The sequence below is a fragment of the Manacus vitellinus genome, unplaced genomic scaffold (genome assembly GCF_001715985.3).
Source record: "Manacus vitellinus isolate BGI_N305 unplaced genomic scaffold, ASM171598v3 scaffold_15_pilon, whole genome shotgun sequence".
NCBI lineage: Eukaryota > Metazoa > Chordata > Aves > Passeriformes > Pipridae > Manacus > Manacus vitellinus.
Window position 1 is genome coordinate 14,514,765 of NW_021939122.1, and position 24,814 is coordinate 14,539,578.

The window sequence follows — 24,814 nt, forward strand, 5'->3', positions numbered from 1 at the left end:
CTAATGAATTTACTGTACTGGTGGTATGCAGCCTCCTACACATCTGTAATTGAACTTTTACTCCTTGGTATTCCAGAAGAGTTGCTGAAGGGATGAGAAGATACTTAACACGATCATTATAAGTCATTATGCTTCTGAAAGCTCACTTTGTTGAATTAAATTCAGAGGTTCAACTTGAAAATAAACAGCAGCTAAGCAATCACCCCTCTAGAGAGATATTTTTCTTCCTAGTATGTGTTTTCTAATTTATGTTACACTATAGTTCTACACTGGCATTTTTCCCTTATGCAGGTATTAAATTAGCTCATTAGACTGAATTAATATTTGAAATTAATCAGATGTTTGGATCAAGCATTGCAAAGCATTGGGAACCTTCAATTCCTGGTTAAAAAGTTAGCTGAATGTCAAGTATTGCTCATTGCTTTCATTAATTTTCCCTGTAACAAAGGCACGAATCTGGCTTTCATTTAAACTTGATGCAGATTTCTGGTGCGTATCAAGTGCAGCAGAGTAGTCTGCAAAATAGCTTTTAATGATAATCTGTAGTTGACTACCTTTGATCGAAAGAGATAGTGTACCTTGAAAAATAGGGTTATAAAATGCACTAAAAGGCAGACTTATATGGCAGCTCAGATAAAAACAGATAAAAGTAGGTGGGGTTTAAGAACATGTGGTTGGAAGTAAAACCAGTTTGAGCCAGTTGCTTGTCTTCTGCAGTTTATGCTTTTTCTGCGAGTGTTCCTCAGCACATGTGATCCACTGTTTTGGGAGAGGGGTCACAGCATAGATATTTCGATGAAAATATCATTTAAAAAAATGACATGTCCCTCTTTTCTGGAGGAGCTGAGATGCAGCAGTTGCTGCCAGGGGGAGGGATACCATCAAAATGGGTACAAGTTCAAAAGCAAATGTTTGTCTCTGTTCCTTTTAAAGTTTGTCTCTGATCTTAGTTTGGCAATAATTCACTTCATTTGCAAAACTCTCTAAATAAACACTTTGGTACAATTTCTTCTATCCTGAACCATCATACGGGAACTTTCATGCTGTTTGTAAGGACTTTTGTGACAAAAAGGTGAAAACTGAGGGGAAAAATAGTAATTTCTATTTTTTAATTTTTTTTTTTTTATTAAGGCAGCATAGAAAATGGTAAGCAAAGAAGTTGTATGACATCAATAGAGCTCACGAGGAAGATTGTGTGAGCTCTTCATAGAGAACAATAGTTTTTTTTGAGAAAATAAGAACCTAGAAAATAACTGCACAGACAGGACAAAAAGATAGTAAGGAGGTTTTTCTTTGTTCATGAACAAGTTTGACTTACTTCTTAGTAATGTAAATACAGTCCAGATGGCTGGAAAGTACAAGATGCTCCCAGGGGTTAGGGTGGAGGTTGGCTGAATTAAGCTGTGTAGAAGTCAAAAGTGAACAAGTGAGATAAAGAGTTTAAAAAAAAGGGAAAAAAGTGTAGTTGGTTTCTATCCTTTCTAAGCTTTGGGGCCTGGATTGACCATTTCAGGAGCATGATTAAATAGAATATAAAGAGGCAACATTTCTGTTCACAATGTCAGAATTAATTAGGAAGAATACTGATGAAAGTGTGTTTTTGTTTTACCAGTTGGTCAGAAGTTGGTCAATTTGTAAACAAATCATAATCTTAAGTTCCAAATACAGCTTGTTCCAATAAATAAGGGGTTCAATACTTTGTAGCTGAGGAAAAATATTTTAAGATCTGTATGTACACTGAACATTATTAGTTTTGCAGTAATGGTGGTGTCATGAATCCAGCTACGGCTTTATCCGTAAGTAAATACTGGAAGAAAATAATTCCATACTTTTGAAGTTTATGTTTTGAAACATCTTCTGGTCATCTGTTGTCAGACAGAGATTCCTCTTGAGAAGTTGTGTCATGCCTTGATGTGACTGGGCTAAGTGTCCCAATCACTATTGGGAGCACAGGGAAAATCCTCTCCAGCCCCTTGAAACTTCTGCTGCAGGCCTTCACTTTGATTTCCACTATTCTCTTCTTGTTTGCAGGCACAGTATGAACCAAGTTTCAACAGTCTCAGAATGAGCCGCAGAATGCCAGTAAACCCTGCTGGAAATGCTCAGAAGTAATATTGCTGTAGTAGAATCAGAGGTTCAGAGCTGAAAGACAAAACTGTGTGAGTGGAGGTGTAGAGGTGCTGTGGATTCAATGATTCAGTAATAAAACCAAAACAGTATTAAAGGAAAAGGTGAGATTAGAAAAGAATCAGTGGCTTCTCAGGTGGTCGAAGCATCAAATTAGCAAAAATTACTTCCTAGTAAAAACATCCCGAACAGACATTTTTTAGAGCTGAAGTGGCAAAGGCAGTTTGCAAAAAAAATTGCTGTGAAATGAAATGTAGCATGAGACTCTGCCAGGTCTTATTGTTATTTAATATGAAGACTTGGAAAGAGTCCCTATGAGTCTTGCCTTGCTTTGTATCCTTGGGCAGACCACTGCTGTAACTGCAGGTGTGTAAGTATATATTTTACATGCAAGTCTAAGAGAATGGTGTCTCAAGTGCACACACCCGAGCGAGTTGGGAAGTCGGTCTTGTTTCCTTCTGTGAGAGATGGATCCCAAGGAAGCAGAGGTCTTGCTACTTGAAGTGCCCATTCCTTTCTTGAAACTTTGATGCTTGTACCTTTTGTGTTGCTTTAACCTATGCTTTTTCATTTTTCATAATGAAAGCTGAAGGAGCACTGTCTACCTCCCCTTGACAGGCCTTTTCAAAGCTGCACTTGTGTTTTGTCTGGTTTGAAGTACCTGTTACTGAAAGAGATGCAGTTTATTAACACACACCTTTGCTCATGCCAATCTCAGTAGGCACTTCACCTCATTTTAAGGGACCAAAGGAAGCAGAAATATATGATGTAGAAATGATTTTTCTGAGGCCACTTAGGAGGCTTGTAGCAGAACTGTACCCGGCATCCGGATCTTAAGGCAGTTCAGATGATTTCTGACAGTGCCATTTCCTATTGCTTGCACTGTATTTATGTGAAATTTAATAATGCAGTACTTTAAATACCTCACCTGAAACTAATTTTACAGTCTTCCTGAGAAAGTCGTTGAGGTAGCTACCAGACAGCAGCTCTATTCTGTACAACACCAAATTGTTGAGCATTGGGCTTTTATTAGTGGGATTTATCAGATGACAGAGGTAAAGTGAAATAACAAGTATTATCGTAAACTATAACCCATAAGATGAGTGTGAATTAGTACCTTCATTTTCACATGTATTTATTTCAACCAGAAGACACAATTAAAGCTTTTCAGATATGCTTCAATAGCTTGGATTTTTGCCACCTTTCTAAAATCAGTCTCTGCTTCCTTATCAACACCAAAGCTTCCACTGATGGTAGTGCTAATTCAGCCTGAGTAAGAATGTTACATAGACTTTGCCCAGTAGTTTCTTGTCATTCTGAACATGCATCTTGTTGCAGTGACTGTAGGAAAAAATAAAAATGAACTGGGCATTTTAATGAAAACTAGCAAATAATTTCTTGCATAGCTTGGTATTATTATGTTCTAATTATGGAAATCCATGATGTGTTCTACTGACTTTACCTTACTGCAGAGTTTGGGTAGTTCTCTATATCCTCACCAGTGAGATTAAATTGAAAAGCTTTTGGTACATGTTTTTTTTCTAGGACACTGACAGTAATAAAAATAAAAGATAGCTTTTGAGTAGTGTTCTAAATCTCAGCACGCTTTGGCACTAGTCAAGGTTGTGTAACACGCTTTGGTTATCTAGTCAAGATAACTGGAAAAATAATTTTTGCTCTACTATTATAATTAAACCAAGCTGCTTCTTTGCATGACTTATGCTTAGATCTTCAGAATCATCTAAAAAGGAGGGGGGAGTTAATGTGTTTGACTTCAAAAAGGTTGAATTCTCCGGAATCATGGATGTGCTGTGACAAAAGGTCAGCGTTCAAGAGTTCAGTGTGCATCTCCTATAGAAAGAAAAGATTAAGAGATGCAACAGTTAAAATAAAGCCTGGCTTGAAATTTTTAGCTTCCTGTTCAGTAACTTCTGGTAAATGGTTTTGTATGTGGAAATATTATGGGAGACTTGCAATCAGTGACTATTTTATTATTGATTATCTCAGAAGATTGAAGTACAGTATGGACATGTTTCTTCCTCCGTGGTGCCATTGGGACGAGTTTGTTGTCAGATACTTTTGGCCCTTTTTGTCTACACATGGGACATCACAGCCATATCCCATTTTCCTTTTTGAAGAGCATGGAGGATTTTCCCATGTTCCCTCCTAAAAGGGGAAATCCAAAATTTGAAATCTTGTAATTGTAGGAGTGGTTTCCTTGACTACAAGAGAAATAATCTCTCTGCCACGGATTGTAAACACTTCCACACAAGCAAAGTCTTTTTACATCTCTATCTCAAGTTAAGACATTTGTCTGTCTTTTCTACTATCCAAAATTCTTGACTTGTTTGGCAAACTAATTCCATAAAGCTGTGTCTTTCATGGACTTTGTTTTGGTTTTTTTCTTTTGAAAACAATTTGGTGTCTTTGTAGCACATTTCAGTTTTGTTCTGTTTTTATGACTTCTCCTTGCTTTCCTTCAGCTTGAATGGAGAGAATTAAGTCCAGTTGTAGCTCTGATTATAATCTTGCCTTAATTGAGTTGCAAATTTGCAATGACAGATATTGGTCAGGGTGCTGATGTAGCACCTTTTGGCATTCCTGGTGCCCCCCTGGATTCTGACAATACTCTCTGTTTTTACATTTGCTTATGTTCATTTATTCTCCTTTTCCCTCTTCACAGCATGAAGCTCAGCACAGAGTGTAAATTGCTTTCTCTGCAATAGTGACTTGTTAATTAGCTGTCAAGAAAATTAAGTGCCTTTGTCAGTCTTGTCTTGCCTTTCCCTTGAAGTGTCTCTGATACTTTGTCTCCTCATGTAAGGTCTGAAGACCAGTAGATTGTGAGCACTAAGGGTGCCACTGCCTGAACATATACACAAACATTTCCAGCTTCCTTTGGAGGGATTCGCAGTGTCAGTTGGCATCGCTCAAATAATAATCCCAAATGGAGAAGGTGGCGTGGAAATCTATTCACTGGAATTACACAGAGGATAGTGTATAAGATACAAAGGGTGTACTACCAGTAGCGTTGCTTTTGCTTTCACTAACCAAGTTGAGCACCAACCCACATTTTTGTGCCAGTGCTTCTCCCTAGCCTCACCTGCCTTACTTACTGTCAGGGAATGCTGCAGGAGTGAGTCTTGTTACTGATGTGCTGATTTGTGGTTGGGGCTAGAGATCTGTTTCTGGTTAAAAGGGATGTAACGTTATTTAGGGGAAATCTGACAAATAAATAGAAATTGCAGTAGAGAAATAAATTTTGTTTAGATAAAGATGCTAAATAATTAGACATAAGTTCTCTCTCTAAACATCAGGAGAAATATATTCTTGTTAAGTCTCAGGTGCTGAGTTAAAGATGTCTTGTGGCCCTGGTATGATAGTTCTGTATTCTATTATATCATCTGTTTTGTATGCTGAGTGCTGAGAGTGGAAAAGATGGAAACATGGTTAGCTTGTCAGTTGTTTCCAATGAACACATCTCTGTTTGGTGGAACTGTTTGCATTCCTGTGGCCAGTGGTATAAGGAAATACCATGTTATGAAAAATTCCCAATTGTTTCCTTAAGGGCTCTTAGAGTTGCACAATCTTTTGATGGTTTTGTTTGTTAAAAAGAAAAGAACTTAGTTGCTAGCCTTTCAGTTTGGAACTCAAAATTCTCTTAAATATTTACTAGAGCTTTGCTTTTATACTCAAGGTTTGGATTCAAACCAGAAGCGTATTTTCCTATTGCACACTGATCAGCCATTATAATATGAGTAGCTGAGGAAGATTATAATTTCATTCCAGGACATGTTTCTTTGGGATATCCCATCAGTTCCTGAACTATCTGTCATTATGATTACTCGTACTTTCTGGATGCAGCTCTAAAATGTTGCTTCTCTGACCGAGGGAGTGGTAGCTCTCAAGTAACCCAGTGGCTTTTGCACTTTAATTCTGAAGAAGATAAATGGTATCTCTGACACACGAATTATTTTGTCCTATAGGCTGAAACCCTCATGTAACATTTAATTTGTACTTGCATTTTCAATATCCTGTTAAGATTTGTGTAATATATCTGATTTCTGACATACACAGTTACTCAGATGTATTGTAAATTTTTTTGAAGCTGCTCATGTTCAATATTTGTCTCGCTGCTGTCATATCTTGAGTTAACGTCCATCTCTCTTACTAATTTATTCGTCCAAGAATGTATTTCAGTTATTATTTTCCCTGATCTGAGAGCTGACTTTGAGTTTGTTCTTTAGTGTGTGACTGTTACTCCTTTCCAGATTTTCTTTTTCTAGTTCTTGATATGATCTGCATCCTTTGTTACTGATTGTATAATTTTATTTTGGCCATAGAGTCGTTTTGATGAAAAAAAGCTGAGAATACAGCCTAAACAAGCACAGTGAAGACAACTCCTGGCCAGTGCCTACGTCAAAGAGTTTCTTGCCCATACTCCAGGGGTGTGTAGAGCAGGGTGAAAAGACCCCAGTGGATTAAGCAGAGTGAATAAGGTCATGGTACCAAACAGCATAGTAGTTTCACAGTTGTCAAGTTTTTTTGTTGTTGTTTTAATAATGAGAATTTTGAATTGGAATGGGAGGAAGAGCTTGTGAAAGTGCATTGAGTGGTAATAGGGAGAAGGGTCGCAAAGAGGGAGAAGAAGAAAGGGATTGTAGCAAAGAGCTTGTGACAAAGGGCAGAAAAAAAACTTGCTCAAAAGCACATATATTTGGAGTGTCATGGTTCCTGGATTCAGCAGTTTCCCAGACTGCCTCCTTTTACTGGGAGCTGTAGGATCTCCAACTCCCCCAGTGCCCAGAGGTGGGGACACAGCTGAGCAAGGTGCCCATGCTCCACTGACCCCCATGGGAGTGTGAGCAGTGCTCTGCAGCTCTAGGGAGGCTAAAGCATGTCAAACACCATCAGATATGGGCATCTCTGTGCTCTAACAACCAGTGCTATTAGACCTGAAGCTGGCAAAATTGGAAAGACTATCAAATTTTCATGCCTGAGAGTGGTCTACTGATGCCCTCTGGAAACAGTAGCTACTAGCCTGCAAGACGGGGGTCTCTTCTTACTGGTGACAGCTACGCTTAAAATAACATATCAGGAACTTGAATAAAAATAGCATTCCCTTATCTCTAGCAGTGTGAAGTAGATGAAAAATAAACTGTACTCATGCCAAGAATAAACAGTCACGTTAAAGTGTTTAAATTCCTGATGCTGTGGAGTACTCCTGCTTTAATGTGGCATTTTGATGCCAACACACTTCCTCTTCTTTCCCCAGTCACTGCTATCACTTTGTGTGCTCTGCCAGGGAGCATTGGCAGGACAGCAAAATAAGCAAATATGCCCAAGCCCCATGCAGAGCACCTGGATAGAGACAGTTTTGTCCCCTAAATCTATATTCCTCTCAAGTCTAAAAGTAGGTGAAATTGTTTTGTGGCTGTTTACCTGTATTAATACTCTGTGTAAGTACATTGTTCATTCCTAAATGCAAACATGCTGAAAATAACTGTATAATTCAGGGAAAATAGACAATTTGAGCACATGTGCACTAACATTTTAACTTCTCTTGGAAGCTTGTTTTTTACTTTGGACAACCTTGTGGCAATAATCTCTTACGGTAATTTTGCATAATCCTATTTGCATTATTTTTGTGTACCCTGTTTTTTTCAAAAGTTAGTTCTTTACTCCTGAAACTCATAGAGAACATTGAATAACTGAGCTATTAGTGATGATGGGGAACAGGATAACCAACCTACTGGAATGTTGAAACTGGTGAAGTATTTGTAGTATGATAGTAGAAAACCTAAGCAGTAATGTTTGAGGATACTACAATGAAGTCATGAAAGAGTAAAAAGGAAAAGCTGGGGACAGTTGAAAGAGACTGTTACAACCTGATGAATAAAAATGGGTTAACAGGTTGGTGAAAAGTACCAGCCATGCCTGATGGTTGGCTGAGCTCGGTGTTTTCACAATGCATAAAATGTCTAATTTGCCATGTATAGATCCTAAAAGAGAAAATGTAGCATATGTTTTGTATATATGTATGAAATCAAGGAGTCTGGCCCCTGTACCCCAGGAAATTCAACTGTTTTTCCTTGGCGGAACAGTTCAGGGAAAAGGGGAGGTGATGGAAATGATTTCTCAGGTTTGACTGAAGACAACTTGTACTCAAAGACTGAGAGGACGAAATATGAAAGAAATAAACAATTGCTATTTTATTTATTAATTTACTTTCATGTTAGAAGACAAAGGCAGGAGGAAGACCCATCACTGCTCAGTGGTGGGAAGGGGTCGGAGCAAGGCAGTTGTTTCCATATGAATTTGCACACCAGCCCTCAAAGAGGGGTATTGTGTCCCTGTCCCGGTTCCCCACCTGCCCCACAGCATAGTGACTGCTCTGAAGTTCAGTTCTTCTGCTGGGCTAGAAGAGGAATTGTGAATTGTGGCTGTTACGCTCTATTTTAAAAGTGAGGCTGGTAGTCTGGATTTTACTTTCTGGTTTGAACCTGGTAAATGGCAAGATTCCCAATGAGATGCTCTTAAATGAGATTTATGTATGTGAAAAATGCACTGTATGATAACAAAATGTAATTCAATGAAAAAATCTGAAAAGAGTTCAAGAAACTGAATGTTGTATCAATACTTTAAGTGTACAGTATATTCCTGTAATATTCAAAAGCCTACCAGAACTCAGTCATCTCTTTCTTCTGTTTTACAGGTCAACTACATTACTAGAAAGAAGGAGAGCTGTGGAAAAAATCAAGGTACCTAAAAAATTTTACTGTCTGAATTCTTGGCTGTGTTCCTGCTGATCATTTAGTGTAATGATTTTAAGGGGGGAGAGGGAACTGAATCGGAAATTGGCACTTTGAAAGTGGTTTTATTAGAAAGTACAGACAAAAAAACCTTTCACAATAATCTCATTAATGTTGCACAGAATACTTTCCTCATTGTGGGATGAAATTGTACCTCAGCTTTGGGGTGTGTGCAGGAGTCTGAACAGTACTGCATAATATTTGCTCTAAATATGTAATGGAACTGCATATGCATAAGGATAACGACGTGTCCTGCTGGTTCCAGCTACAGTGAGGTGGATATTCCCTATTTGTACAGTGGGATGCATGGACTAGTTGATAAGTATCATCGAAGCTTGCAGCTTTGACATTCTTCACAGTAGTTAGCAGACTTTGCACACCAGTTAGCTTTTATATGTACAGTTCCTAAAGATGCAAAAGGAGGAGTAAGAAAGTGGCAGAACCTGAGCAGCAGCCTGTATTTTACAAGTGAGGAACTGAGGATTTTTTAATACCTTTTTCAGACACTGCTATTATGTCTTACAAGTGTTCCTGTGGTATAGATAGCATATATTGTGTTGTGTTCTTCATTTTTGTAATGATAGGCAGCAAGCATTCTTACACTGCAGACTTTTAGGGATTTGGATGCCTAATCTCTTATCTGAAGTATTTTTTGTCTACCACTCTTGTCTGTAGCTCCTCAGGCCTAGATTAAAATAAGACAGTGTTATAACTTGCATTTTCATGCCTGTTATGTAACTAAAAAGACTATATTAAAATAATCCTGTTGCTAGCACTTGGATTTATTTTTTTTTACTTGGAGAAACTTTCTTTCCTTTATTTGCTGTGAAATATTACCTGTGAAATGCTACATGTGCCTTGCAAATGGAATGCTGTGAGGCAGAAGCAAGGAAGGAGTAAAAATATTACCGTTTCATTAAAATGTGAAGACAATGGCTTTGATTAATAAAAACTGACTTTATACTTCTGAGCATTACAAATTGAGAGGTGCTGAGCTGCCTTCTTCCACTAAGAGTGCATTGAATTATTACTGTAAACTCTAACACTTTCTGTCCTGTTAATGCTAAGTTTCCATATTTGTAGCTGTATAGGTTGCATGTGCCACACCTGCAAGAGCAGTTTGCTACAGATGAAAGTACAGTTTATATGGAATTAATTTCTCAAATTTCTACTATTAGTACAGATTTAGATTGGTTATATCAAACATTTGTCTTTGTGATTTAGGGAAAAAGTAACAGGTGTTTTTGTTTGGTGTCTTGAAGAGTGTGGGAACTGAAAAGAAAGGACAGAGAAACTTACAGTGCTGGTAAATATGAAATGTGTTCAGTTCTTGACCTGTTGGTGGGTAGTTATGCTTACATTGCAGGCAACACAGAACTACTCAGGTCTGTAATTTGGACGGAATTGAAAATACAGGAGAGAAATCCTGTCCAAGAGCAAACCCGGTGATATTGGCAGTGTTCATCCATAATGCCTTTCATTTCAAGAAACAGAGTAATTTCCTGGTCCTTTGACTTTTCCTTTAAGATCACTCAGATGATTGGTTCCACCTTTAAATTGAGGTCTTCTGTGATGCTTGGGGTATTTAAAATATAGGATGTTTTCCTGGGATCTTGGGAGAATGCTATACATGGAGTCCCAATGTGGCTGCATTCCCTGCACTGCTGGACTGGCCTCCCCTGTAGGCTCCTGGTAAGATGAGAAGCTGGCATAAAGCATAAAAAGGAATTAATGTGTGGCTGGAAAAAAGATACAAGGGAGTCAGACATTTTATCTGGCGTCTCCAGTGCTGAAGGAGAGGTTTCTGTCTCTTTGCTCGTTTTAGACAAGAGATTTTACTCTAGACGTTCCTTGCCCCTCACTGTGCAGAACCTGTCAGATCCTTTTCCTGACACTTTCTCCCCCGTCAGTCCCTCAGAAGGAGTTCAAAAGAGATTTTTCCCAATAGCAAAAGGGAACCAGACATGGCCTTTCTTACTAACCCTGCATTTGAAGCATTGATAAGTAACATGTGGCTGGCTCCAAACTGCTGACTTTCCCAACCATTTAAGAAAACAGTGTTAGGAGTCCGGTTTTAAAAGAAACTATAGGATTGTTCTTCCTTCTTTGCAATTGCTCTTTTGTGCAATGTATCCCAAGAGTTTTGATTCTTTTCTGTCTGAAGCAGTCAGAATTCACTACTGTCTTTCTGATTAACACATATTGAAAAGAAATGTCAAATTTTTAAAGCTTTTCCATATGGGAAGGGTTTCTTTTTTCGTAATCTGTGTCACACTGTTTAAGCTGTAACTTTTTTTTCTTTAATGCCTTTGGATCATCATTGTTTGGAAGTGCCCTAGTAGAAAGAAAAATATTATTTTTAAAACTTGAGACTGAGTAAGAGGAGCCTGGAATTGAAATCTACTGTCTTGCATAATTGTTTAAACCTGCTACACAGTTTGGCAGAGGTACAAACCGAGAGGTCTTTTCCATAAAATGTGGTTGGGGCTTCGTCTTCAAAGACAGGGTATGCCTGAGGACAGCTTCTAGTCCTTTTAATAAGGATAGAGCTCACTTGAAAGGCAAGGCTGAAGATGAAGAAGAATGTGTAACCTGGGGGATTGATCTATTCAATAACAGCAATCTGGTGCATGCCATTATAATGATGGGAGAACATGGTAAAGCAATTGCCTTTTTCTTTCCTGCTTTATCTAAGGAACAGTCTAAAGTAAATAGTTCAAAAATACAGTAAGATTCAAGATTAATCTAAATATGTTTTTAAATCTATCACCTGAATTAATTTTTTTCTTTAAAAAATAATAATAAAACTCTCAAGCCCTCCTTGAAGTACAGGGAGTGTGGCTGCATTACCCCATGCCATTTAACCTGGTTAAATAAAACTCAGTGTTCTCTTGGCTCCTGGGCATCTGCACTTCCTTTAGCTTCTGCTGTCCCACATTGTTTATGTGAGGAAGTTCAGTCCTTGAACTATTAAAACATTCAAGGGACTTGTTGGGACTGTTTTCTGAAACCATCTCTCAACACTCTTAAGATTCAGCAAGTTTATAAAGTTGATTTTTTTTTTTCTAATACAGTTTTAATGCCTCTCTGTGATATGAAGCACGTTTCTGAGCCCCAGGTAGAATTACTCATTTTGCTAGAAATTGAGACTTTTCAAATCCCCTTACTCATAATACTGAGGAAGAGGTCGAAGTAGAGCAGAGCAGGACGGTTACCAAAGTATTTTTGCATGTTACCAATATAGAGTTGACCCAAACTTTTGTCTGTGCCCTACTAGAAGTGTTAGCCTGTACTGTCCTATTCCTCCCCCCCACACACATGCATGATAGAAGGGCATACCTGTTTTGCACACTGGATGTAGCAGCTCTGGTGAAGGTCATGTTCCTAATTAGTCTGCTGTACTTTTGAGAGGGGCTAAATGTTGTTTGTGAAACTATTTCAAGCAAGCCCTTGAGTGCTTTCCCCTCCCTACCCAGTGCATCTTTCAACATGTCCATCTTCATGTTGCTACCAGCCCTCACCTTCCCAATCCAGCAAGGAGGAATTGGGATGGACATTGGCTCGAAATCCCTTTAGGCACACTACTTCCTAGGTTTGAGCAAGGGAAACTGTTTAATAAGTGTTTACTTCTGGTTATACAGGAGTTTCATGCAAACATAGAGGAATTGTCTTCTCTGTCTTCTGTCAGCTCCTAGCCCTACGGAACCACACTTCAGCATCCTAGAGGCCTGGAATCCTCTGGCTTAATGTGGCTTCATTGTCCTTTCTGAGCCCCATTGCTAGAGTCAGCTTCTTATTTTGGTCAATTTTTTAATTGGGGCTGATTAAGTCCCCCAGGTGAGGCTCTTCAAATGTCAGTGTAGATAATCCTGTCTGCATGAATGATGAAGCAGAATATATGATACAAGTGTATTTATGCCTGAAATGCCTGTTTCCAGTAAATATTCATAAAAAGAAGTTGGTTTTGCAGTCTGATAACAAAACCAAAATTAAATGCAGAGTTGGGCTCATGCACATTTCATGAAATCATGTAATCTGATACCTCATTCCCCACAGTGAATCAGTTTGAAGCTTTTTTGTTCCTAGCATGGAAGCTTCAATGCATAAAAGTCTGAGTCTTTGACTTAATCTTCTCACTAAGTATTTGCAGTAGCAAACAGTAATATTGGTTCATACTGTACCTGCACTCTACATTTTTCTCCTACGGAGTGGAAAAAGATAACCATACTCATCATGAAGATGACTGTATTTTTCTGGAGTCCTGCATTTGTTGGACTTTTTTCTTTCCTGTTGAGGTGAAGAAACTTTCTGGAACTCAGTTCCCATTTACTTGGCTGCTCTCAGCCTTGTCCAGTATGGATAATGGCTGTATCTCCTGACAGTATGGAGGCTGTATCTCTCCTACTTCTCCAGCTTTCCCTGCTGGTGGTAGTGCTCATGCTGAACTGAGCTGTTCACTGTGACCACTTGCATCAAAGCACTGCAGCTCTGCCCAGATACTCATAAACAAATGAAATACATTGTGGAATGATATATATTGTGCAATCTAAAGTAATCAAAGGGAATTAAAAAAAAAGACAAAAGGAGATCCTATTCAACATTTCTACAGTTGTTGCCTTTCTCCTGGAAAAAAACAGTTGCTTTGTGTGTAGCTCCTTTTCTTTGATACATGTGTGAAAGAGCTGGGGGATTGTTGATTGTGTTTTTAATTATTATTTTAAACACACCATAATTTTCAGTATAGATTGCTGTTACAAAATAGAACCTGGTTCTCTGTAACCTCAGCATCAAGCTGATGATTATCTTGTCTCAAAAGAGCCAAACCCAAAGTTTCTGTGGTATAATCAGACTAAGCTTGAGCACTTGCACTGCTTGTCTCACTGTGATAGAAAGCTGGAGTAGCTTAGTAGTTGAGGATGAGGAAGATTTATAATTAAAACAGAAAAACATCATCCTAGGATACTTTCAGAATTGCTGCTCCTGCTATGATCCATAGCAGTGAGGAAAGCTTATTCAAATTCCTACAGCCTTTTAAAACATGAATAGGGTACTTGAAGCTCCTGCTCCCTCAGGCATGCTGCTAATCCTTGAGTTTGTACAGAATTTCTGTAGCTGTGACTTCTGGTGTGGATTGAGGAAAGAGACATTCAGGCTTTCCCAGACAGCTTAGTTTTTGAAGGTGTTATTTTAATAATGTTAAAATCCTAAATCATTGGTGCTGCTTTTTTTTTTTATTCTTTTCTCACTGTTTTGGGGGGTTGTTTGTTTGTTTGTTTTATTTCCCACGAGTGCCTGAAATGGGTTGAAGAGTGTTGGATTGGTCTTTGCCATTTTCTTTTTCCAATGCCTCTCTCATGGAAACAGTTTGCTGGCAGCAAAGTTTCTATATCTCATTCCCTGTCAAATTCCTCAGTCCGTGTGATAAAGGAGTTTCATGAGAGGCAGGAAGAGGAGGAGGACAGCATTCATGTAAAGTCTCTAATTACAGCAGGGGCAGAGGAGCTTGGTGGGCACCTCCAGGAGGAGGAATTGTAAGGGAGTGTTGCTGAGCATGGGAGAGAAGCACTGGAGCTCTGGGGTTCACCAAACAAAAAATTGTCCTTTTTCAGGTGATGCTAGCAGACTGTTAAAAGTTAGTAATACAGATTGTGTTACCAACCCCAATTAATTATGAATTAATGAAGAACAGCTCTGCAGAGAGGGGTTGATGTAATTATTTGGTTGATTGTGACATGGTAATCAGATTTTTAGATCTTCATATGTGATGCTGGAATTCAAGCTGAAAATAATATTCAAAATTGCAGACTGGCATATTTTAAATGATTCAGCTTCTCACTACAAAAGAACAGATCTAGCTTAAAATTAAATATTTTTTTCCAAAAGGTAAACTCATTCTGTTTTGCTAACATTATAACTATTAATGAAGTGGGTTTAAATGTGTCATCCTATCTCTATCTCATTGTACCTAATTTTTTTAATTGCTCCTTATCTTAGGAATAAGTCTGTCCCTGATGGCTTAAAAATGTTGAATCTTTGTGAGCATAAAAAAAAATGTGGATAGATGTGTATTAGCTCATCACTGTGTCTTTACCATGGAGATTGTTGGATTTCATCTGGTTTGACTTTATTCATAAGCTGAGTAGAGTGAATGAGGAATGTGTGTTTAAAAATTTAATTTTTTTCTGAAGTGGTTATAAGACTTAAAACTCTCCCACTCAATAATGATTTAATACTTGCAACAACAGCCTGTGTTTTTAGGATTTCCCCCCCCTTCACTCATTGAACTATATTCAGAAATTACAACGTCCTTAGCAAATATTGATATTTAGAAAGTCAGTTTAATAAACATATAGCTTTTTGTTTCCCCTCTGCTGAAGCTGGATTTACTTAACAGTTCAGTTGTAGTACCATGAAGATTTTCTCTGTCTGCTCGTGACCTGTGACTCTTCATAGAGAAGACTGTTAAATGTGGAACTAGTTTTAAGATTCAGCTTTGTTGTGTACCTTGCTGGGCCAGGTTAAAACAGTGTCAGCCGAGTTCTTTGCAGCTGATACTCCTCTTAATTCTGCTCCTTCTGAAGGGCTTATACTGTTAACTGGGACTTGCCAACACTCCAGTCTCTGCTGGTTATCAGCATGGAGTGCCAGGAAGTGTGATTTGTGTTGTGTCATCTTTAGGCTGAGGAGAGACTTGGTTGAGGGGGAGGGGGTAAAACAATCACTAACAAAGCATGGAAGTATGATTTCTTTGTGAGCTGCATTCAGGAACTGTTTACCAGTGGTCAACAGTGCTGTTATTGCCCAGTGTCTACCCCTTAATGTAGAGATATGGAGGGTTTCATGTCAAGTGGTTCAGTTGGAAGCTTGTCTATACAAGTAATTGGAGTAACCTGTAATTCTCTTAATTTTAAATTCAATTTATTCACATTTTTCAGATTAACAGTAGTGCAGCTACACAAATCAGTAAGTGAACTGCTGAATTAGATGTCTTTATTCTCCACAGCAATAGACCATTTATATTGGACATAGATTGTAACTTTAGATTGAGTTAATTCTTCTAATAAGCTAAAGCAGTCAAGCCCCCAAATATTACAATTTAACAGCAGCAGAACAAGCCTCTTTGCATTCTGTTTGCAGTCTTTGAATGTGTGTACCTTGAAAAAAAAAGTTACAAAACACGTGGTGTTATGAAACATTGTAACTCAGAAGAACCCCAGTCCTGGTTGTAATACATTGAACAAGTCACCCTGATGTTCGGAGCAGCAACCTGCTCCCATGGAGGTACAGGAGGAGGTAATTCTGTGGGTGTTTCCAAAGGCTGCTGATACCTCTCTCAAGCTTGTAGAAGTCAGTGACTTCAGAAAGCATCACTGTTGCTTTAGATGCATTGGGAACTGGGATCTGGAATAGCAAAGCTGTTCTTACCTGGCTCCCAATAATATATTTGTATGATTAAAGTTCACTGGTCACATCTGAACTGGTGCACTGAACCCTGCAATTCTCCTGCCAGCCTCCTGCCTTTGCTAGTCATAAAAATGAGAATGCTTGTTATAAGGAAGTTGAAGATTGGAAGTAGTAAAGTGTCTTTTTAAAGACTGAATTAGAAGTTGGATAAAATGTACACCCATCTATCAAAGACTTCAAACTTTTTGTTGTTGCTGCTTTTTATTTTTAAGAGGTAAGGAGGGTTTCAAAGCAGATTTTAGGACTCTCTTAGCAACGAGGAACCATCTTTCTAAAGCTGAAGTTTCCTCTGAAGAAAATAGAAAGGGGGAAAAAAAAGCCTCTCACAAATTAAATTTTAAAGTATAATAAGTCTGTCCAAAAGATATTCTGAGAAACAATTTGCTAAAGATACCAGAGCCTACAATAAATCGTTTAAATTGAATCATTTCAAGTACATCAGAAATGGACATCCTGCCAGACAGACTGGAGAGCTGGTAGATGCCTGAAGTGTAAAAGAAATACATGATGAAGATAAGCCACAGAAAAAAAGCTAAATATTTTTTACCCAAATTGACTTTCCTGAGAGATTTTAGTGCAGGAACTTCACTTCGTAGGTGATATTTTGAGAATTGGTCTCAAATTGAAATGTTGGTATAAAAGACTCTTAGAACATTAAAAAAAATGTAGCAAATTGCCAGGAGTAGATAACATTTGTTCAAGAGATCTTATAGTAACTGCCTGTGACAACACTGATCTGGCAACTGTGATCTGTTACTTAAGGCGGCTGCGAGATCAGAGGCAGGAAAATAGGTGAACGCAATTTCAATATATTAAAAGCATTCCAGAAATAGTCAGGGTACCACAGACCAGCAGGTCTGTACAGGCAAGTTGGGGTGTTTCATTAGGAACAAAGACCACAGAATTGGTAAACACGTGGGCATATACAGTTTATCTCATTATTTGAGGGAAATATTTGTGCGCTTCAAATAGATGACCTTTAGCCTCAGGGTGGGACATGCAGTTATTTAGCTCTCTTCTTTCTCCTCATCTCCAGCTTGTGGAATTGAACTTGCTGTTGGTGTCAAATGCAAAAAAACCCACTAATTTGTTCTATAATCATATAACTTTGTGAAAAAGATACTTACTTAACAGCCAGAAACAGTATACTATACCACAGTGTAACTTTGTGTTAAATTAGATGTATGTCAATAAATAACTGGATAATAAATAAATATTAATAATAATAATAAATACAAATAATAAATATTTAGTAGGAAATGATGGACTGAAATTAACTGTCTGGCATCAAGCACACTAAATGACCTGTATGTAGTCAAAATCTATGACTGCCGACATACGTTAGTTTAGATGTGAATGTTTATTTAATTTTGGTCAAGTTCTGTCCACAAGATTTAAATGAAACTTAGTTTGTGGTGGAGGAGATGTGGACATTACCTAGTTTGCTATGAAATCTACCAAGTCTGAATTTTATCCTGTCTTCATGCGTGGTTGGCACATGTGACACTGGATGTGCGTGACTCTTTTTTTTTACGTTGCTGATAACACACACTTCTTGGTAAGAAGATACAAAATAAATAAGGTAAGGTGTCTTCTTGCCATCAGATCCTGGGCTTCAGGAAAAAAAGATTCTTTGGACTAATAGTGGTTTCAAGCTGTTCTATGGGTACGGCCTCTGTAAGGTGTCTAACTTTGCATGTAGGCTGAATACAGGGCTTTTTTCTGCTACTTATCATGCTAAGCAGAAAGAACTTGCATTTCACCAACTGTGTAGAAAGTTGCTGATGACCTGTGGATATTTGAAAAGCTAAGTAACTGTGGGGGAAGGACCTCACCTTAATACTGATTTTTGTGAAACGTTTAATACCTTGTGATGATGAAATAGCTTTAAGGGGAAACAGATTTACTAGACCAGCCAAAAGGCCTTCACCTGCAGCTGTACATCAGCTGGTATATCAACTATGTATCAGTTTTGTACCAAAGAATTACAAAAGGAGTGGAGATTACTAGAAAGGTCAAATCTGTTCTTCAGCCTTTGGGAATATACAGATAAATTTACGCTATTCTCTTTAAAGCATAAAACACCAAGTTTGCGCCATTGTTAGTTTGCACATGTTGTGTCATATGGAAGAAAGCATATGTTTGTAGGTGGGTACTGATAAGCTTGTATGATTTAGAAAAGTATTCAAAAATCCTTTCATCATCACTGTAACTTAGTGTTGCATGTTTGTCATGAACCATGCTAATTAAGCCCCAGATCATCTACTGTCATATGAGGACAGGAGCTTAAATTAGCTTTTACCAAACACATTTTGGTGCAGTACATCCAATACATTTCACTGCAATAAACTTTTTATTGCCATGAGTATAGCAAGGTGCTTAGAGTGGGCTAATGAATGCAAGGGGTTTATTGTTGCTTTGACCCAACTTTCACCATGATTTCTAGTATAACGGAGTACTTTGTTTGTTTACATGTCATGCTAACATGAAATGAAAAGACTAGTACCATGTTGATGTCCAGAAATGTGAGTTGTATAATGCATTTTCTAACTTTTTGGCTCATTTTTCTTTCTTAACAGCAATAATAAAATACAGAAGACAGTCTTTGAGATGTACATTAGCTTCAAGCACTTAGTGAGAGTGGGAGAGAGCATTATTATTGAATTAAAAATCTCTTATGGAACTTGTTAAACACTATTTTCTGTTAAGCTTGTTTGCTTTGTTAACATTTTCCTAATCAAGTACATTTGTATTTTGATCACAATCCCAATAAAATTTGTCTGCTACATTTCCCCCCTTCCTCGTTCCTTCACTTTTTCTCCTTCGTTATCCCCTAGATGTTGACATTTTATTTCTTTTTTTTTTTTTTTTGAGGAATTGGTCACATATTTTCGCTTAATGATTGTTATGTTAGCAGCTCCTGCACTTGGTATTCCAAAAGCTTGTTTGTGCCTGGTGACAGTTTCTCACAGCATATTTTAGTCTACACTCACACTGTTGCCAGATCTTGGTATTTACTTGGCACCATGAGGTTCTCATTTTATACTGTGTTGTATCCCAGTGCCACGAATTAGTCTGTAACATGTGTTGTTGACTTGGGCAATGTAAAATACTCCTTTGCCTCTGATTAGTGGGATGCATAGAAAACTATACTACACATCCTGCATGTGAATTTTAAGAATTTAAAGAGTAGGCTCTTGTTTTTAAATCTGCCATTTTTCATTTTTTTCCCCTTCGTTATTAATGTAGTTAAGTGATCTCTTCGAACACATTTCCTCCGTCTTGCATGTGGCTTGTTACCGTTTTAGAGCAGCACTTGAGGTGTCTGCAATATGGATGTCTACCTGTGGATTGTGTGCCTCCATTGGAATCACTGTAAGCCTGTGGTGCAAGCAATGAAGTCTAGAATATTGTGCACCTCATCCTAAAGAGAGAGCTTAATTAGACAGTGAATTCAAATGTTATGTAATTATCTAAAGTTAGGAGAAAAAAACGCACTTCAGGACCTAATGGATTCACAAATATAAATGTTGAACAGGAAGGTGTTAAGTTTCAGTAGTTTGTACATAATATGGATGATAAATGAAAACTGTTACTTTAGGACTTAGGAATTTTCCTTTCAGACTGGGAACTTTCAGACATTGAGCAACTTTGTTCCTGATTCAGATTTTGGAGAGAGAAAAGCATAAGTCATCCCAAGTGACTCACAAATTATTTAACCATAAAGTATGAACTCCTCTTGCAAGTTCAGATGGCACTGTTTATCCTTAACCATTATGTAATATAAGCATTTCTAGGCATTTCAGGGATTATTCTAACATATGTGATATGTGTTCATGTTCAGCATAAGTTAAGCAACTTCCTTTTGTTGTGGCTGGATGTGAAAACTAGGGACTTTCTAAACCCCTTTTGCATTCTTTTAGTGTGAAATTCTTTGCTGTGTAGCAAATCTGAGAAGTGTGTGCCGCTTAAACTCACATGGAAGTAGCAGTGAGGTGTTATTTTGGAATATAAGTGGTAAACAGGCTTGGAGCCCTCTCTGCATCCGAATTTCAGCCTTAGTCACTGAAATTTATCTGTAGCTTGAAGTGTCATGCCTAAATTTAAATGGTAAATCCTTAAGAGCAGAATAATCGTGGTATTTATTTCTGGGACACATCTTCCATGCTTTTAAGCAAAACATAGATCCTGGATAGATTTGCTGCACAAGAAAGAGTTTTACTCTGGAGAAGTAGCAAACAGAGAAGAGACTAGTCAGCAAAGAGTTGAGTTTAGTTAACAGTTGGCATGTGTACACTTGTGTGATTTCTGTTTGTACTGCTCAGCTGAGTTTTACTGATGCAGTGAAATGTACTGTTACCACTTTTAACATCTATCAGTATTTTCACAGTCTTCTATCAAAATATTGCTGAAAACAGCTTGAGAAGAAATTTTGAAATTAATAACTAATACCCATTCTAATAATTATGGGTGGGGTGAGAGTAATTTCTGAACTATGTAGTTTTTTTAAGGCATTGACAGCACTGTCACCATTCCCTACTTTATTGAAATATCTTCCATTTTGAAGTAGGTCTAATAAAGCCTTTAATCCTTCTTTTAGTTTAAAAACCTCTCTATGTCCTGCTGTTTAAGGATAATTTTTGCCTTGTGTTGTCCAGTATTTAGGATAAGTAATATAATACTTTGTATTGCAGCACTTCATGTGAAAAGAATTAACAGCCTTGGAGAAGTGGCCTATGTACCTTGAAGGTCTTGGTGTTGCTCAGTGTGATGTGATGTGATGGGTCGATCAACTGCAGAAACTTTCTGTGCATATTTCTAGTATATGACAAAGTCAGATTTTACTGTGGCAGACAATAAGCAATGTAAGAAATCATCCCCCAATGGATTTGCTCAGTGTTAAGCATATAAAACTGAAATTGTGGGAAGAGTGGTGAGTGCTGTTCTTGCTTTCAAGGAGCAGTGGAACTGTTCATGCAACAATATAGTGAGATTGCTTGCAGTCAAAATTGTGCTATGCTTCTGATTTAACAAAATTGTGCTATGCTTCTGATTTAACAAAATTGTGCTGCTTCTGTTTACCCGTTATTGAGTCACTGGTTCCAAGGGAGAAAAAAAGACATGGTATTTTAAGCCATTTGTACAAATTCATACTTTCCAGTCAACCATAGGATTTAGATTTACTTTCCTCGGGAAACTGTAAATTACTGAAAGTCCTCTGCTTTTGTATTTTCTGAGTGATAACACTGCCTGCTTGTATAGCTATTGTGGAGATGATACCAATCTTCCAGAAGCATAGCTCTACATTGTAGAGATTCTTTTTAAAAAAGGTAACGTTTAAATACTTCATCAATCTTGTTTGACAGAAGGATGTTGCTCTCACATTTTTTTCATTACTGTGTGGACACAATATCACAGTCCTGTTCTGTAGAATATTTTTCTTTCTACACACTGGGATGCAAACTTGTAGTTTGAGCAGACTCGGTTTATTCAGCAAAACACACAAGCTGGTATTTCAGTCTGCCTCTTTGTAAAGGGATTAGCTCTGACAGTTACTTCTTACCTCAGGTACTGGAATTGAAAGTGAAGATGTTTTCTAATAGTGTCATTCTTCCTGATACCTGTGCAGTTTGAGATGGTTGAGTGGTCCAGCCAATGAAAAGGTGACCTGCTGCTACTAAAGATCAAAGAAGTCAAAGAAGCTCTTTTTAGCTGGTGGTGTTGGGACTGAAGAAAAAAGCACCAGTAATATATATTAGAAGAGTCTTGCTGTGTGTGGCTTTACCCAGCAAAAAGGAATCCATATGGATAGTTTGGGATTTTTAAATGGGGGTTGGCTTGGGTAAAGGGAGGGGAAAAAAATGTTATTTTTGTTGTTTTAAATATATTATAGGAAAAAACGACCTGTTTGTGTAACCTGGTGAGTTTATTTAAGTGGGATGAAATTTCCAGGTGCTTAGCACGGTGGGGTTTGTTGATGTTACTGATAGCATCCTCTTTTTATATGCTCTATGCCTTTCCTGAAATCCCAAGTGTGGCATGGGGTGATTTCATTCATAAGAAAGAAAGGGCTGAAATCTGCCTTAAGTTCTGGAGCTTCAGGAGTGCAATAATTACCAATAAGTAGTAATTACTTACCAAAAAGTCTTATTCCAGCATGGATGAAGCCATGTCTCTATAGCAACTTTGTTGGGAAAACACGATCCCAAATAAAAGTGACAGCTTTTGTAAAGTGCCCCCAAATCTACCTGACATCAGCCAGTGTAAAACCACCTTGGCAGAGCTGATGTAGGTATGGGGGTTTCTGAGGCCATCCCACCCTGTCTCTACCAGTGTGACAGTCGTGTCCATCCTGTAAGCTGAGCCTGGCTTTGCTGGCAGCTCCTCGTCCTCCCCCTCTGCCGCCCTCTACCCCAGATAACTTTATCCTCATATCACAGATACTCAGAGCTCCAGTCTGGATTTCATTTCTTCTTCCTCAGCTCCGTGTGATCTCTCGCACATTCCTGACGCGTTACCAACAGCCCACGGCTCTGAAAGTGCCGGATCAGCTTTCAGTGGCAAGAGCTCGGAGGGGAAGAAGGCTGGTTCCTCCATGAGCAAACAGCTGGGCAGTTGTGGATGGAATTAATTGCTGATATACACTGGCCGTGTTTTTCTTCTCTTGTCATTTCCTTTGCAGCTGTGAAAGGCAAGTTTTTTAGGCTTTGAAAACAGCGCAGACCTTCTCAGTGGTAGTGATGTACCAACACTGAAATATATATGCAGATTAGGATTTGCATACAAAATAAAAGCCCTCCTAAACTATAACAACCAGCAGTGTTGACCTTGATATTCAAATTCTAAGTGCACCTTCCATTTCTGACTTTGGATTTCTAGCTTGAAAAAAAATTCTGTTTGGGGAGGTTTGTATTTCTGAACGCAATAGTCATTGTTTTCTGAAAATAGGAGTCTGAAGTTGAGTGTTGAAAGCAAGCTGTTAAGAAAATGGTTGTCTTCCATCTACAGTCTTGGAGCTATTATACAAAATGGACTGAGGCTGCTTTAGCCAAGTGTGGAACAGTCAAGTTGCTGAAAGTCATGTTCCAGGCCAGCAGTTATGGGAAATTTATCACAGGGTTGGAAAATACATATGTTATCAACAGGGCTGCCTGTCTGCCTCGAGGCTTCACCCAGCCCATAACAATGCAAAAACAAACCGCCCATCACAAATCAAAAAATGCTGTCAAAAGTAGGTTCTGAGCACTAATGCTGTCAGAAGCTGCAGCTTGTTGGATTTAGTTGTAAAATGAGTGGAAAGATGTGTGGTACCTATTGTTGGAGATAATATTTTGTGAGCTTCCACCCTGTAAGTCCCACAGATATTTTTTGCCTTGTTTATTAAACTGTTTTAATGTGCTTTTGTTTTGCAGAATTGTTAGGCCTCCCCTTCCAGCAGGCTTATGCTGCCATGCAGTTTACTCAGGGGAAGATCTATAAGCTCTTTTGCCAAAATAATTACAACTCTCTTAGGTATTTCACTAGTACACAGTTTTTGCACGATGTATATTTATAAATAGTCTTATACACAGAATGGATTCTTTAAACAAATGCTAGAAAAAGGTTTTGTTGTTTTAAGGCCTGGTCCTAATAACTAAATAAATGAAGTTGTACAAATATGCTGAAAATGTCCTCACCAGCTTGTGTTGTGCAGTGCCTTGTTACCACAAGACGAGTATTTCAAAGGTCCCACTGAAACCAGGGCCATTATTTGTGGTAAATACTGTGCAGGGTGAGGAAGGGTTGACAGACCAAAATCTTAATAAATAAATAAAAATTACACAACTCTTGAAAGGAGCCAGACTTTCAGTCACAGCACCCACATCAGCCAAACTCTTGCAGAGACTGCTGCAGAGATCTGTGGGACTGTACTTGCAGCCAGTACAAAGTAGTGCATCCTATTTTTTCAGCCTTCCATGCAAGGGATATCCGCTGCGACCTTGCGTCTGTCACAGCTAATAGCACACCAGGGGACACCAAACCAGGTCTGGCTCACGTGGAATGCAGGAAGTTCAGCTGTAGCAATTCAATTGTAAATCTGAGCCAGAGAATCAGTATATCTGAATCGTGGCTGTTACTTCAAAGAATGAAGACTTCCCCTTTGAAAGCCTTCTAGTTTTTATAGCTATATAAAAGTTCACTGTTACGTAAGTCGTATGATATATGTATGCATATATGTCTGTATTTATATGTTTTGATAAAACATATATGTGTTATATGTATTGATAAATATGCATGTATCATAGGCACCCTGTCCCATATCTGTCATATAAAGTACTTTTTTGGCAGGTAACAAACAGAAGTTATGGAAACAATTAAAATTCCTGTGCAATGCTGGAATACTTATTTGTTTGGAAGAGTGGGTGGGTGTT

At 38.2% G+C, this 24,814-nt stretch overlaps 1 protein-coding gene across 2 annotated transcripts in view; it reads left to right on the plus strand.

Moving 5' to 3' along the window:
• Nucleotides 1-8,808: 8,808 nt before the first annotated feature.
• ADD3 (adducin 3) overlaps nt 8,809-24,814 on the plus strand; it is a 62,140-nt gene continuing 46,134 nt past the window's right edge. For both annotated transcript variants that reach the window (XM_018069300.2, XM_018069302.2), the window contains exon 1: nt 8,809-8,888. The gene's annotated coding sequence lies outside the window, so the exon portion shown is untranslated. The remainder of the gene's footprint in view (nt 8,889-24,814) is intronic.